Source organism: Ornithorhynchus anatinus, chromosome 12 (genome assembly GCF_004115215.2).
Source record: "Ornithorhynchus anatinus isolate Pmale09 chromosome 12, mOrnAna1.pri.v4, whole genome shotgun sequence".
Taxonomy (NCBI): Eukaryota; Metazoa; Chordata; class Mammalia; order Monotremata; family Ornithorhynchidae; genus Ornithorhynchus; species Ornithorhynchus anatinus.
The window spans coordinates 58,661,116-58,678,359 of record NC_041739.1 but is presented as its reverse complement, the minus strand read 5'-3'; positions in this window follow the sequence as shown (position 1 = coordinate 58,678,359).

The window sequence follows — 17,244 nt, the reverse complement described above, 5'->3', positions numbered from 1 at the left end:
CCGCCTCCCTCATCCCTTGCCCCCAGTGACTTAGCCACCTACTTTATAAAGAAAATTGACACTATCAAGCGTGAGCTCCCTAAAATCTCCCCTGCCCTGTCTCAGTCCCTCCCCCTTCCGGTCTCCTCTTCAACTCTCCCATCCTTCCCAGCAGTATTACTAAAGGAGATCTCCTGTCTCCTCTCAAAAACCACCCCCTCCACCTACTTATCCAACCTTATTCCTTTGATCTTTATCAAAACTCTCATCCCCTCCCTTCTTCCCTCCCTAATAGTTATCTTCAACTGTTTGCTCTCCAGTGGCTTCTTCCCCACTAATTTCAAACGTGCCCACATCTTCCCTATCCTAAAAAAAACCCTCCCTTGACCCCATGGTTCCCTCCAGTTACCGTCCCACCTCCATCCTACCATTCCTCTCCAAACTCCTTGAGGGAGTTGTCTACAACTCGCTGTCTCAAATTCCTCTCCTCCAATTCTCTCCTTGATCTCCTCCAATCCGGCTTCCATCCCCTTCATTCCATAGAAACTAGCCTCTCAAAGGTCACCGATGATCTCCTTCTCATCAAATCCAAAGGGCTCTATACCATCCTAATCCTCCTCGACCTCTCAGCTGCTTTCAACACTGCGGATCACCCCCTTCTCCTGGAAATGTTATCCAAACTTGGCTTCACTGACTCTATCCTCTTCTGGTTCTCTCCTGGGCATTCATTTTCAGTCTCCTTCACAGGCTTCTCCTCTGCCTCCCACCCCCTAACTGTGGAGGTCCCTCAAGGGTCAGTTCTGGGTCCCTTATTATACTCCCTTGGAGAACTCATTCGCTCCCATGGCTTCAACTACCTCCTCGATATGGATGATACCCAAATCAACACCTCCAGCCCTGATGTCTCTCCCGCTCTGCAGTGTCGCACTTCCTCTCGCCTTCGAGACATCTCTACCTGGACGTCCGTCCGCCCATCACCTCGAGCTTAACATATCCAAAAGAGAACCCCTTATCTTTCCACCCAAAGCCTGTCCTTCCGCTGACTTTCCCATCACTGTAGATGTCCCCACCATCCTTCCTGTCTCAAAAGCCTGTAATCTTGGTGTTATCCTTGACTCCTCTCTCTCATTCAACCCACGTATTCAATCCATCGCTAAATCCTGTCAGTCCCACCTTCACAACATCATTTAAATCCACCCTTTCTTCTCCATCCAAACTGTACTATGTTAATATAATCACTTATCCTGTCCCACCTGGATTACTGCATCAGCCTCTGTGCTGACCTCCCAGCTTCCTGTCTCTCCCCACTCTAGCCCATACTTCGCTCTGCTGCCTGAATTATTTTTCTACAAAAACGTTCAGGACATGTCATGCCCTTCCTCAAAAAAACTCCAGTGGTTGTTCATCCACCTCCACATCAAACAAAAACTCCTCACCATTGGCTTTAGAGCTCTCCACCACCTTGCCCCCTCCTACCTCACCTCACTACTCTCCTTCTACAACCCAGCTCAAACGCTATGCTCCTCTAACGCTAAGCTTCTCACTGCGCTTCAGTCTCGCCTATCTTGCTGACAAACCCTCACCAGCGGCCTGCCCCTGGCCTGTAACTCCCTCCTTCCTCAATTCCAACAATTAATCTCCCTGCCTTCGAGGCCTTATTAAAGGCACACCTCCTCCATGAGGCCTTCCCAGACTAAGCACCCCCTTTCCTCTTCTCCCTCTCCCTTCTGCATCGCCCTGACTTGCTCTCTTAGTTCTTCCCTCCTCCCAGCCCCACAGCACTTACATACACTTCTATAACTTATTTGTTTGTATTGACGTCTGTCTCTCCACCTTTAGACTGTAAGCTAGTTGCGGGCGGGGACTGTATCTGTTTATTGTGCTATCGTACTCTCCCAAGTGCTTAGTACAGTGCTCTGCACAAAGTAAGTGCTCAACAAATATGATGGACTGACTGACTGACTATTTGAATAGTACCAGGTAGGACAGTCAAAGAGCACCTTTGCCAGCCCTACCTGCCCCTTCTCTGCCTCCAACTTCTGCTTCTGCCTCCAGCCTCCGCTTTCAGTCTCCAACCTCTGCCTGCAGCCTCCAGCCTCCACCTCCAGCTTCCACCCCAGCTTGCAGTCTCGGCCTCCAGCCTCTGCTTTCAGCCTCTACCCCAGCCTTCACCTCTAGCCTCCACCTGCAACCTTCATCTCCAGCCTCCGGCCTCCTCCTTCTCCAGCCTCTGCCTCCAGCCTCTGGGCTTCAGGTCTTGGACCTGGACAAAGCCTCTTTTTTGGGCTCCTCACCCCCATTACTGGCACCCCTCTCCCCTCCCTCCCTACCCCCTCAATCCCTTGCACCAATTTCCCCTTCACATTGAATGCCAAACAGTTAAGATAAACAAACGAACTTTGAATCAACTGTATTGTAAACAAAAGGAACAGATGGTGGAGAGAGATCGAGTGACATTCCCAAATCTGGTACAAACAGTCACCCATTTGGGGTTGGGGGAGAGGTCAGGGAACTGGGTCCACTGTTTGCCCAAGGGAGGATGTCTTTTTTGTGTATGTGCCTCATCTGACTTTTCATTTCCATGAATGCCAGGAACTCATTTTCATTAAGGAGCTGGCCCAAACAGGATATTGTGGCCGTGATCTCTCTAGCGCTCGTGCTTTGATGTTTCAGAGAGATGAGGGGTGGGAGCAGATGGTAGGGGGACATTGGCTCTGAACCTCCTTTAGGACCCCAAAGGGATGGCCTCCTCTGTCTGAGCGGAGAGAATGAGTAGAAAATATGAAGAAGAAGGAGAAGGAAAAGGAGGTGGAAGAGAAGGAGAAGGAGAAGTAAAAGAAGAATATGTCATTGATAAGCACTGACTATGTGCCAGACACTGGGGTGGCTACAAGATCATCAGGTGGGACACAGTCCCTGTCCCACATGGGTCTCACTGTCTAAGTAGGAGGGAGGACAGGTATTGAATCCCCATTTTACAGATGGGGAAACTGAGGCCCAAAGAAGTGAAGTGACTTGTCCGAGGTCACACAGCAGGCATCTAAAGCTTTAAGCTTTTAATTGTAGTATTTTTAAAGTGCTTACTTTGTGTCAGGCACTGTGCTAAGCACTCGGGTAGATACAGCAAATCGGGTTGGACACAGTCCCTGTCCCACATCAGGCCCTTGGTCTCCATCTGCCTTTTACAGATGAGGCACAGAGAAGTGAAGTGATTTACCCAAGGTCACACAGCAGACAAGTGGCAGAGTCAGGATTAGAACCCATGACCTCCTGACAGCCAGGCCAGTGCTCTATCCACTACACCATGCTGCTTCTCTAAGTCTTTGCAATGTTTGGCAGTTTGCGTGCACTTGTCCTCGCAGTGACCGAATCTGATTCCCATCACTGAATGCTTTCCCAGTGCTTAATACAGGGCTCAGCAAACAGTAAGCATTTAATAATAATAATAATAATAATAATAATAATAATGTTGGTATTTGTTAAGCGCTTACTATATGCAGAGCACTGTTCTAAGCGCTGGGGTAGACACAAGAGAATCAGGTTGTCCCACGTGGGGCCCACGGTCTTAATCCCCATTTTACAGATGAGGTAACTGAGGCACAGAGAAGTTGAGTGACTTGCCCCAAGTCACACAGCTGACAAGTGGCAGAGCCGGCATTCGAACCCATGATCTCTGACTCCAAAGCCCGTGCTCTTTCCACTGAGCCACGCTGCTTCTCTAATAATAGATTTAATAGACGCTATTACTACTATGACACCCCATGACTGCATCGGGGGCAGCGGGGGAGTCAAAGCCGGGGCCGTCCCCTTCCAGCACCCCGGGCCCTTCCAGTGGAGGCCGAGAGGAACAGGTGTGCTCTCCACTCGGATTCACTTTCGGGAAAGGAGCCTGACCGACAGCCCCAGACCACAGCCGCCATTGCTCCCTGTCCGTCCGCTCCCTCTCTGGCCCCAGGGGTGGCCCTCTGGGAGGGGCGGCCTCTCTGCCCACCCTCCGCCCCTTCCCTCCCAGCCGATGGCCGGGACAGATCCAGCCTGGGCCAGTTCTCTGAGGCTGAGGAACAAGTTCCTGCCCTCTCCCCTGGCAGCCCTGGCTGTCCCGCTCCGCCAAAATCCTCGAGGTCTGTATTGGGTGGCCTCAGGGACGACCGTGGCTGGTCAAGGCCAATCTGCCCCAAGGGGAGCGGGAAACTCTGTCACTCACAGGACGAGGCCTGGGGGTCATTTCTCCTCCAGCTCCTAGAGTCTAGGAATGACCATCCCAAAGGCAGGGGGATGGACTGGATGCCCTCTCATCATCCCTTCTGCCCAGGGGATTCCATGGCTCTTATCCCCTCTGTTATGGCTCGTTATTCCCCTTGCAGGGAACACTCATCCCTGGGCCCCAGCCTACCCTCATGTCTTCCATTCTGGGCTTCTCTGACACCCTCTGGGGTCTCTTTCAGCTGGGACACCTTTCAGGTAGCTCTCAGCTCAGGTGGAGAATCTGGGGCACAATTCCGTGCATCACCGGAGCCCCAACTCACCTACAAAAGGTCACCAAGAGTGACTGTCATAGACCTCCACTCCTCCTCCTCTACCTTACAATCCTACCTGCCTGAAAGTCAGAGGTCACCCACCAGAGGAAATGACCTATAAGCCCCTGATGGTGGAATGGCGGCCTCCCAGACTTTAAGGAAGGCTGCCATGGGGGCCACGGGCTATAAAGGAGGCTGCATAGCCCATGTAATTGGGGACTCGTTCCCCCACCCCCATCAGGAGTCTAACAAGCTCAGTGTGACCCCTCACCGGCTCGCCGGCCTCCACCACAATTTCTGTCCGGTGAACTGGCTTTCTGGCAGGCTGCCCTTGCCACCGATTTGTATTTATCCAGCGCCTTTCTCAGAACAGCTCGAATCGCTCTGCAGATTTTTATCACCATCTTTCTCACAGCATCCCCGTGCTCTGGGGAAGGGGCGAGGGGTGGGGAGGGGACCTAGTTCCGGGGGCGGGGGTGGAGGAGGCGGAGCGTTAGGCATTATCCCCTATTCACAGAGGAGGAAATCGAGAGGCATGATAATATTTCATCCTGACATATCTGTGCTACTTTCTGCCATTTCCTCATGCTTCCTTCTGCCCGGACTCTTAGTAAATAATGAGTGTCTTTGTGTCTCCCTCCAACCCCCCAACTATTACATGGTAAGATCCTGGAGGACAGGGAACATGTGTTCTTTCCCAAGTGCCTAGTACAGCGGCAGGCTAAGTAGGAGCTCAGTAAGTGCAATTGCTTGATAATAATCATTTTCATTGTGTGCCAGGCCCTGTACTAAATAATGCGGTAGATATTAGATAATCAGATGAGGCACAGTTCTTGTCTGTCTCTGTAAGAGGAAGGAAGAGAAGGTATCTTATCCCCATTTTGTAGATGAGGAAACCGAGGCCCAGAGAGGTTTAGAGACTCGTTCGAGGTCGCTTAGCAGGCAGGGGTAATAATAATAATGTCACTGTGATATTTGTTAAGCGCTTACTACATACCAGGCACTGTACTAAGCGCTGGGGTATATACTAGTAAATCGGGTTGGACGCAGTCCCTGACCCCCATGGGCCTCACAGTCTCAATCCCCATTTTACAGATGAGGTCACTGAGGCCCAGAAAAGTGAAGTGACATGCCTAAGGTCACACAGCAGGCGGCGCTGGGATTAGAACCCATGACCTTCTGACTCTTAGACCGGTGCTCTCTTCACTAGGCCACGCTACTGTCCTGGCTCCCAGTTCTTTCCACTAGGAATGGTGGCATGGACCCACAGGGAGTCAGGAGCAGATGTGGGAATGGGAGAGACCAGAGGCTCAGTCTGCCACCCCAGGGTGCTGCCCTCTGCCTCTGTGACAAACAGCGAAGTCAGGCCTGCTTGGGCCTGCGGGTCCATCCAGCCCTTCTTCAGTAACTCCTGAAGCTGCCTCTCTCCCACTCCTCCACATGAAACAGGTTCTTTTTTGTAGATGGGGGGGGTGGTTAATGGCATTTGTAAGTGCTTACTATATATCAAGCACTGTTCTAAATTCTGGGGTAGATATAAGCTAATCAGATTGGCCACGGTCTAGGTCCCACATGGGGTCCACAGTCTTAATCCCCATTTTACAGATGAGAGAATTGAGGCAACTGAGGGAATCGAAGCTAACGATAAATACAATGATTGACTGACTGTTTATTAAGTGCTTCCTGTGTGCCGAGCATTGGACTAAGCCTCGGGAGAGCACCGGTCCCTGCTGAGTGGGGAAGACCTGTTTGCTTGGAGGACAAATGAAGTGAGTCATCAGGGCTGAGCTCAGAGGAGAGGAAAGGGAGCCAAATAGCCGGAAGATTCCCGGGAATTCCCAGCCTGATGGGCCGTCACTGCGGTAGGAGGGGCTGGCTTCCGACATTTGACCACCCTGACACAGGTGACGTTGGGTGTGCTGGGCCGGCTGGGCTGTGACACGTGATGATGTCACACTGAACGTCTTGCGGAAAACCACCCAAACCTATTATGAGAATAGAGCAATAGTAGGGGATTGTGATAGTGTACCATAATTAGGATACTGTAATAAGAAGAAGAAGAAAATGACAAATGCCATCTACTCACCATTTCAACCTTACAGTTAGTGGATCCGAAAGTGACCACACTGCAAAGGTTCTGAATGGAAAAAAAAAAAAACCCACCAGGTCAGCGGAAAGAGCACGGGTCTGGAAGTCAGGAGACCTGGGTTCTAGTCCCAGCTTTGACCCTTGCCTGCTCTGTAACCTTGGACAAGGTGTAACTTCCCGGGGCCACAGTTTCCTCATCTGTAAAGTAGTTATTCAATCGTATTTACTGAGCACTTACTGTGTGTAGAGAACTACACTACACTGTAGAGAACTTACATACTATATAAGGGCTTGGGAGAGTACAATATAACAATAAACAGACACATTCCCTGCCCACAGTGAGCTTATTCATTCAATAGTATTTATTGAGCGCTTACTATGTGCAGAGCACTGTACTAAGCGCTTGGAATGAACAAGTCGGCAACAGATAGAGACGGTCCCTGCCGTTTGACGGGCTTACGGTCTAGAGGGATTCAATAGGGATAGAGATTCAATACTTATTCTCCCTCCCTCCTCTATGGGACTCATGGGAGACAGGGACTGGATCTGACCTGATTATCTTGTCTGTACCCCAGCGCTTAGCCCAGTGCTTGGTGCATAGTAACTGCTTAATAGGTGCCAAAGTTACTATTCTTGTTGGGGGCTCTTCGACCCCCCCGTCCTGTTCCCTTGCCCCCTTCTGCCCTGGTGAATCCAGAGCTCCAGAGTATAGGTGGGTGACAGCAACGAGAGGGAGAGAAGCAGCATGGCCTACTGGATAGAGCACAGACCTGCTATTCAGAAGGATCTGGGTTCTGATCCTGGCTCTGTCTCTTGTCTTCTGTGTGACCTTAGGCAAGTCACTTCACTTTTCTGGTCCTCAGTTCCCTCAACAGGAAAATAGGAATTAAGACTGTGAGCCTCATGTGGGACAGGGGCTGTGTCCAACCTGATTAACTTGTATCTATCCCAGCGCTTAGTATAGGGCCTGACACAAAGTGAGCGCTTACCAAATACCATAAAAAACCCAGTCCTTTCCCCACCCCTCCCCCAGGCAACAGCTGTCAATCAGAGTGAGCCCAGACCCTCTCTTCCCTCCCCTCCCCGCATGACGACAAAGACCGGGAGAATTTGTATTTGGCACGCTAAGACACTGAGAGGATCCTGGGGGAACAGATGGATTGCTGTTGGCATGGGACTGTATTCCTGTTTTTCCCTATTTCTCAATGTCCCGTTTCCCCAGTCCCAGCCTCTCTTTAGGGTTTGACTTCCTCCCGCTCCCAAACGGCAGAGTAGTTTCACGGGAGGTGCCATCCTCCTGCTCTTAGGGGATCATCTGATCCTGCCCCGGGGCCAAGAGGAGCCAGCTGGGCCCTGGCTTGGCCTGGATCTTTTCCTTAGGGAGAGACCACGGACTGGAGAATTTGCTCCCTGGAAAACCGGCCAGGCCATGGAGGTATGGGAATCCCATCTGTGGCTCATCCAGATCTGCCTGGGACCTCGGCACAGGAGCTGGGGGCCCCAACGGCACTTGTGGAAACTGGATGGATGTCTGCTAACCCTAAAGTAGAGGGCACTAATGATCTCCCGGGTGCTGCTCTGGTTACACAGTGCAGCGTGATGGCAACAAGCGGGACTTTGTGCAGAAACCACAGGGCCTGGGGTGTCTCCCTCGGAGGGTCACCCAACACCCAACGCCCACAACTCACATCCCCCTCCCGTCTCCCCATGGGCGCCGATGCCGCTTCCGAGTGATGGTACATCTCCTCCAAGAGGCCTTCCCTTCTCCCACTTCCTTCTGTGTCGCCCTGACTTCATTCATTCACTCAGTTGTACTTATTGAGCACTTACTGTGTGCAGAGTACTGTACTAAATGCTTGGGACAGTACAATTTAGCAACAGATAGAAACAATCCCTAACAACAGGCTCACGGTCTAGAAGGGACTCATTCCCTTTATTCAACTCCCCTAGCAGTCCCACAGCACTTATGTACATATCTGTAATATTTATTTTTTTGTATTAATGTCTGTCTCCCCCTATAGACTGTAAGCTCGTTGTGGGTAGGGGATGTGTCTATTGTTATTTTGTACTCTCCCAAGCACTTAGTACAGGGCTCTGCACACAGAGCTCAATAAATATGATTGAATGAATGAATGACACGGGCACCGCTTCTGAGCCGTGAAACTTGGTGGCGGGAGCTGAGGCGAAGGGAGGCCAGGCCCTGAGAATAATATCACTGGACGGGAGGGCATCTGGGCTCTCATCCATCCCAGGGAGGACTGGCCCCTGCCCACCTGGACACTGGACCATCACCATGATGAAGGGAACTACCTGAACCCTGCTTTTTTGTGGTATTTGTTAAGCGCTTACTATGTGTCAAACACTGTTTTAAGCACTGGGGTAGGTACAGTTGAGAAGCAGCATGGCTCAGTGGAAAGAGCACGGGCTTGGGAGTCAGAGGTCATGGGTTCAAATCCCAGCTGAGCCGCTTGTCAGCTGTGTGACTTTGGGCAAGTCACTTGACTTCTCTGTGCCTCAGTTCCCTCATCTGTAAAATGGGATGAAGACTGTGAGCCCCACGTGGGACAACCCGATCACCTTGTATCCTCCCCAGTGCTTAGAAGAGTGCTTTGGATATAGTAAGTGCTTAACAAATGGCACCATTATTACAGTTAATTTGATCAGACACAGTCCCTGTCCCACATGGAGTTTACACTTGGAGGGCAAATAGGTATCCTCATTTTACCATTGAAGAAACTGAAGCACAGAGAAGAATAATAACAATTATTATTATTATTAACATTGTACTTGTTAAGCACACCTCTCAGGGTCGCACCTGGAGAGTTTTCCAGTCCTCTAACAGTGTCAACTATGGGAGGGAGAGTCAAGCAGAGGCATATCCATTCCATTCCTGGCTTGGGCAGTGGCTAGCAATCTGCTACAACAAGTCAAAACTCACCTGTGCTGGGCAGTGGCGGCATGGGAGAGAGTCGAGGGCGGAGACTCGGGTTTACTGAGCGGAAGGAGACGACGGTAAACCGCTTCTGTATTTTTACCGAGTAAACTCTACGGATCCACTACCAGAACGATCGCAGATGGAGGTGGGGCGTTCCGGGCGAGATACGTCCATGGCGTCGCTATGGGTCGGATACGACTCGAGAGCATAAGACAACAGCGACAACAACTTGTTAAGCGTTTACTCTGTGCCAAGCACTGTTCTAAGCACTGAGGTAGGTACGAGGTAATCAGGTTGGACCCGGTCCCTGTCCCATAGTCTCAATCTGAAATTTAACAGATGAGGTAACAGGCACAGAGAAGTGAAGTGATTGAAGTCAAGTGATTTGCCCAAGGTCACACAGTAGACAAGTGATGGAGCTGGGATTAGAACCCACGACTTCTGACTCCCAAGCCCGTGCTCTTGCCACCAGGCCACGCTGCTTTCCAATTTGTTAAGCGTTTACTATGTGTCAAGCACTGTTCTAAGCGCTGGGGTGGGTACAAGATAGAGACAGAAGATAGAGGAAGAGACAGAGACAAGACAGACAGTTCAGGGGTTATTCCTTAGGCTCAGAAAGGTCTACTTTCCTTAGACCTTTGGAGTACGGTGCAGTGGACAATAATAACTAAAACCACACACAGTTTGGAATGAGAACTTGGAAACTCTGAAGTTGAAGAGAACGGGGATATTGTCAATCAATCAATGAATCGATGGAATGTACTGGGTGCTTACGGTGTGCAGGGCACAGTACTAAGCTCTTGGGAAAGTACAGTACAACGGAGCTGGTGGGCACGTTCCCTGCCCGCAACGAGCTTACAGTCTAGAGGAGGAGACAGACATTAATATAAATAAATAAATGTTGGGCATATACATAAACCTTGTGGGGCTGAGGAGAATATTAATCGGCCTTTAGTTCAAATTTGTATCTAAGGTCCATTAATATTCACCCCATCTCAACCAATGGAGCAAGTTTTGATGTGAGGTTAATAACGGAGAAGCATCGGAAAGAGCCTTAGCTTGGGAGTCAGAGGACCTGGGTTCTAGTCCCTGCTCTGCCAGGTGTCTGCTGTGTGACCTTGGGCAAGTCACTTCACTTCTCTGTGCCTCAGTTATCTCATCTGTAAAATGGGGATTAAGACTCTGAGCCCCATGTGGGACATAGACTGTTTACCAGCTCTGTTGTCCTCTTCCAAGTGCTGAGTACAGTGCTCAGCACACAGTAAGCACTTAATAAATGCCACTGATTGACTGAGTGATAGAAGGGGAGACAGACTCAAAATAATTTACAGGTGGGGAGAGGAAGGAAAAGTGGATGTGTGCATGAGTTACAGCTTGAGTAATGCGTCTGTAAGGAATGGCAGAAGCGCTAAGGGAGGGTCTGAGCATTCAAGAAGCAGTGTGGCCTAGTGGAAAGAGCAAGGGTCTTGGAGTCAGAGGATCTGAGTTCTAATCCCAGACCTGCCATTTGTCTGCTGTGTGACTTTGGGTTAGTCACTTAATTTCTTTGCACCTCAGCTTCCTCCTCTGTAAAATGGGGACACAATACCTGTTCTTCCTCCTACTTAGAATGTGAGTCCCATGTGGGACTTGATCATCTTGTATCTCCCCAGTGCTTAGTTCAGTGCTTGGCACACAGTAATTGCTTAATACACCATTATTATTAACTTGCTCTCGTTGCCGTCAGCCCGTGGGCATTCACTTGTCCAAAGAAAGAGCTGATGGAGGCTGGAAGCGAAAACCCCCAGAAAGCCGACATCGAGTTCTGTTCTGACAGACCTCATCCGATTCCCATTGGCGGGAACATTTCCCTGGAATCTGCTCTTCTAATGTTAGAGTTCAGAGCGCGCCTCGAGCGGAAAAAGGAACCACTCTATTAAGAGCTACAACAGAATTTCAGTCCCCAGAAGTAAATTGGATAATCAGTGAACCAAGGTATGAGCTGGCAGCTCCCAAGCACCTTTGCTAAAATAGTTGTCCCGCTCAGCACACCCATTCCACTACACAGCTCTGAAAAAGCCCTGCCACTTTTCACCCCTCCAGAGTTGGAGAGAGGGCCAGGGAAACTCCCCAGACAGGGGTCCAGCTGCCCCTCGATGCTCAGTCAGTCAATCAATCAACAAGTCAATCAAATTTACTGAACTCTTACTGGGTGCGGAGCACTGTACTAAGTGATAGGAGAGTTGGAACACATGGTCCCCCTCTTCCAGGAGTCTACTGTGTGCGGAGAGCACTGTACTAAGCACTTGGGAGAGGACAATGCGATAGAGTTGGTAGGTATGATCCCTGCCCTCCAAGAGCTTCCAGTCTAGTGGGCGCGTCCATCCTGTGTGTCCTTGCTTCCCACCCAAGAGCTGAAAATGGGTGGGCTGCAGCCAGTGGAGAAGAAGGCAGTCAGTGAGTCAATCGTATTTATTGAGCACTTCCTCTGTGCAGAGCACTGTCCTAAGCACTTGGGAGAGTACAATCTAACAATATAATGGACACATTCTCCGCTCACAATGAGCTTATAGTTTAGAGAAGAATCGACCAGTGGTATTTATTGAGCACTTACTGTGTGCAGAGCACTGTACTAAACGCTTGGGAGAGTACAATATAATGCTAGAACAGACACATTCCCTGCCCACAATGAACTTAAAGTCTAGAGATGAGCTGATAGTCTAGAGATGTGGGACTGAGGGACGGCAGGAGGGACCCGGTTGCCCAGGCTTCTAACTTGTGTTCCGACTCTGGCCAAATTGCTTGATTCATCTCCCTGCGGCCCCGTGTGCACTCAGTCATCGTCGCCTGTGCCCGGAGCTGCTCCGGGGCTAAACGCTGATTGATGGAGGCAATCCCGGTGTGGGCACCGGAGCAAACACTGGGCTTGGAATCCTGGGTAACTGGGAAACGATTCTGTGTGACTGAAGAGCGCGTCCCTGGCCGGCAGGGTCCGTGTCGGCCGGTCAGCAGGACCGGGAGGCCTGGGGAGGGGCCTCGACATGCCCGGTGCCGGTTCTGGGACACAGTCTTGGACCCCGAGTCCCCGATCCGCATTAGATTCTGGGCAGCCCTTCAGTTTGGCTCTTCATTCCGACGCAAGTCCCGGTTGAACTGGGTTGTCTCTGGGTGGAGACAGGCAGGGAGGGAAGGGGAGGTTGGGGGAGGCGTCCGTCCTGGGGCTGTGGGCTGGAGGCTTGTCTCCCCCCAGAAACAGAAATGCAGCGTGCCGGGGTAATAATAATAATGTTGGTATTCGTTAAGCGCTTACTATGTGCAGAGCACTGTTCCAAGTGCTGGGGTAGATACAGGATAATCAGATTGACCCACGTGAGGCTCACAGTCTTCATCCCCATTTTACAGATGAGGTAACTGAGGCCCAGCAAAGTGAAGTGACTTGCCCACAGTCACACAGCTGACAAGTGGCAGAGTGGGGATTCGAACCCATAACCCCTGACTCCCAAGCCTGTGCTCTTTCCACTGAGCTACGCTGCATAGAGCCCGGGCCCAGGAGTCAGAAGATCAAGGGTTCTAATCCTGGCTCTGCCACTCGTCTGCTGCCTGACCTCGGCCGAGTCACTTCACTTCTCTGGGCCTCAGTTACCGCATCTGTAAAATGGGGATTGAGATGGTGAGCCCCACGTGGGACAGGGACTGCGTCAATCCAATTCGCGTAGATACATCCCAGTGCTCGGTACAGTGCCTGGCACATGGTAAGTGCTTAACAAACACTACAATTACTATCATTATTAGATCCTCTCTACTGGGGGGAACCCTGCGGCCCAGGATCCGGGGGGGGATGGAGAGATGGGGGCCTGGACCGGCCTCGTCCTCCCAGCAAGAGGAGTCCAGAACAGCCGGGGAAAGACTGTTCCGATTGGCGGCACCGTGGGAATGGACGCGAAGCCGTGGCCACTGGGAGACCTTCAGCCCCACTGTACCCTTATCCCGTCCCCGGGAGAACCGGAAAACCCTGGAGATCGATTTTTCAACCTCCCTTTGGGTGGGATGGTTAATTTTCTAACGCCGCTCCCCCACGGACAATGTCACTTTGGTGCCTCTCTGGCTCCTCCAGCCTCCCTCCCCTAGCAATGGCAGAGCAAACAAAACCAGAGCGCCCCACCAGCAGCACACGAGATAACACGACTCAAGGTCTAAAACGCGTTTCAGTCTTGGCCACGGCTGAGTGGGGCCCTGTGGCACGGTAGCGTGAGAAGCCAGGATTGATGAGACTAGTCCGGGGATTTCGGCTCACGTGGGGTGTCCCCCTCCCCTATCACCGTCTGTCTCGCCGACCCCAGCCCCAGGCCCGCGGGGAGATAAGCAGCAGGTCACAGCACGCTTCTGATGGGTATCTGGAGGGAGTCCCTCGAGGGGTGGAATTTGGGCTTGGGTCAGGGATGTGCGTCCAGGTTGGGTCGGTAATTACAGGGCTGCGTGTGTGGGGATCCGTCAGTAAACGCCACGGGGTATAGTTCACCGAGATGTCACGGAGGGGGCATCCGGACCAGTTTGGAGTGAGCTCTTGTCCGTACTGTCTGAGGGGTCCGAGGGGAAACTCGGTCACGACGAACCCAGAGATAGACACGCAGCATTGGCCGTGTTTCTGGGGTTAAGGGTGGCGGGGGGGGAGGGAGGGTCTGGGTTTCTCATCCTATGAGGTCGACAGGGAGCTTGGTATCCACAGGGAGCACTAAGATGGAGCTTGGGAAAGTGGCTTTGAAGGTCTTTTCTGGCATCCCCTTGCCCTCCTATGGTCAGTGCTCTAGCACGTCCTGTTCGCCGATCCCCACAACCCCATTCCTTTTTTTTAAAAAACAATATTTTATTTCCCTCCCCGTTTTTCAGTCCTGGCCTTTAGGATGGAAGTGGGAGCCAGGAGACCTGGATTCTCATCGCGGCTTCATCCTTAGCACGTCGTGTGACCTCGGGCAAACCACTTCACTTCTCCGTTTCTCCGTTTCCTCATCTGTAAAGAGGAAATTAAATACCTATTCTCCCTCCCCCTCAGACCGTGAGGCCCATGTAGGACAGCGACTGTGTCCAATCTGATTATCTCGTATCTACTCCAGTGCTTGGCGAAAAGTAGTAGTAATACTAAATCCAGCGTGACCCTGCAACATCACCTCTGAGTCTTTCTGGGTGGGAGGGAAGCAGGGAAGAAGAGAGGGAGGAAGGGAAGGGCGTGTTGTACTGTATTCGTGCTTAGTGTTTAGTACAGTGCCCTGCACGCAGTAAGCACTCAATCACTACCACCTGCAGAGCACTGCAGAGCACTGTGCCAAGCGCTTGGGAGAGTAAGTAGAATCAGTAGACACAATCCCTGCCTTCAGGAAGCTGACAATCTAGTGGCACTGGATGCACTGATTCTCGGCTGCGAGATGGAAGCTGTGGGCTTTCGGCCTGGGTGGAAGGCAGCGGCCATCTTCGGGCCACCTCGGGGGAATGGTCAACCGGGGCTCCGAGTCGCCCGTGGAGGGGTAGCCCCCGGGGGGGGCAGTCCCTGCCGTGCTACTTTGTGCCAGGCTCTCTGGCGAGTCGGGCAGCCTGGGGAACCCCGAAAAGAGCTGGGCAGCACCAGCAGTGTGAAAGGCAGCAGCAGCTGGAGCAGCAAGAGGGTCACTTTCTAAGTGCTTAGTACAGTGCTCTGCACACAGTAAGCGCTCAATAAATACGGTTGAATGAATGAATTTATCGAGCACTTACTGTGTGCAGAGCACTGCTCTAAGCACTGGGAGAGTACAAGATAACACTTTTAGAGAAGCAGTGTGACCTAGTGAAAAGAGCACAGGCCTGGTCCTGGGTTCTAATCCCGGATCTGCCACTTGTCTGATGTGAGACCTTGGGCAAGTCACTTCACTTCTCTGTGCCGCAGTTCCCTCATCTGTAAAATGGGGATTAAGACTGTGAACCCAAGGTGGGACAGGGACTGTGTGCTTAACAAATGCCATAATATATATACATATATATATGTATATATATGTATTCATATTATATTTATAACAGAGTTGGTAGAAACATTCCCCAACCACAACAAGCCTACAGTCTAGAGGGGGACACAGATGTTAATATAAATAAATAAATAAATTTCAAATGTAATAAATAAATTACGGATATTTATTTATTATGACCGGAGACTTACTGTGGTCAGGGAATGTGATTGTTTATTATTATATTGTACTCTCCCAAGAACTGAGTACAGTGCTCTGCACACAATAAGTGCTCAGTAAATACGATGGAATGAATTAAATGAATGGCCTGCTGGGTGCCGCAGCCGCACCCTCCCCGGAGTCCAGGCCTGTGCCCCGAACACAGCAAGACGGAGCCTCGCTTATCCGCAAGAAATAGCATGACCTTGTGCAGAGAGCATGGGCCTGGGAGGTAGGGGATTGGGTTCAAATTCTGGCTCTGCCACGGGCCTGCTGTGAGGCCTTGGACAAGGCACTTCACTTCCCTGAGCCTTAGTTTCCCCATATATGAAAAGGAGATACCTGTTCTTCCTCCACGCGAGGGAAAGGTTTTGCCGGGCCTCGCCTACTCCTCTCCCCACGTACCCCCATCTCCAGGATCTCTAAGCATCCTCAGATTCCTATTTAGAATGTGAGCTCCATGTGGGACTTGACTAGCAGGCATCTACCCCAGCGCTTAGTAGAGTGTCTGGCACATGGTAAGCGCTTAAAAAAACCACTATTACTAGTACTCCTCCTCCTCCTCCTTCGACCGTGAGCCCCGTGTGGGACAAGGACTGTGAGGGATCCAACTGCATAGGATCCAACCTAGCCTTCAGTACAGTGCAAGGCACCTAGTAAATACTTAACAAATACCATAATTGCTCATATTATTATTATTGGAGGTGGGAATTCCAGGGAGGTACGGGTAACAGCCACAGCAGCGGCAGTGGGTTCTCTGGTCTGCTTCCTTAGAGATGAGGAGGGGTGGGAGGTGAGGGGGTGTTGGGGTAAGTAGGGCTGGGGATGAGTAGAGGTGGTCTATAACTGAAACCTTGGGCCTACGGCATAGTTTCTTAAAAAGCAAAAAACCCGGCCACAGGAGAACATCTACCGGAGTGAGTTAAACCCAAATAAAAAGGATCATCGTAGTCTTTATTAAGAGCTTAGTCAGTGCTGAGCCCTGGGATAGATCTGTAATCCTCAGATCAGATACCATCCCTGTCCTTCAGGGTGTTCACAATCCAAGGGGGAGGGAGAGCAGGAATTTGATCCCCATTTTACAAAAGGAGAAAATCAGACCCAAAGAGGTTAAGTGACTTGCCCAAGGTCACCCAGCAGGCTAAGGGCAGACAGAGGTGGGACTAGAATCAAACAACCTACCAATCCATCAGTGGTATTCATTCATTCAATCATTATTTATTGAGCGCTGACTGTGTGCAGAGCACTGTACTAAGTACTCGGGAGAGTACAGTATAACAATAGACACATTCCCTGCCCACAACGAGTTTACAGTCTAGAGAGATTGATTGAGCACTTACTGTGTGTTGAGCACTTACTGTGCGCAGAGCACTGTACAAAGTGCTTGGTAGGGTACAGTACAACAGAGTTGGTAGACATGTTCCCTGCCCAAACCAAGTTTAATAATAATAATAATAATAATTATTATTATTTTGGTATTTGTTAAATGCTTACTATATGCAGGGCACTGTACTAAGCGCTGGAGTGGTACAAGCAAATCAGGCTGGACAGAGTCCCT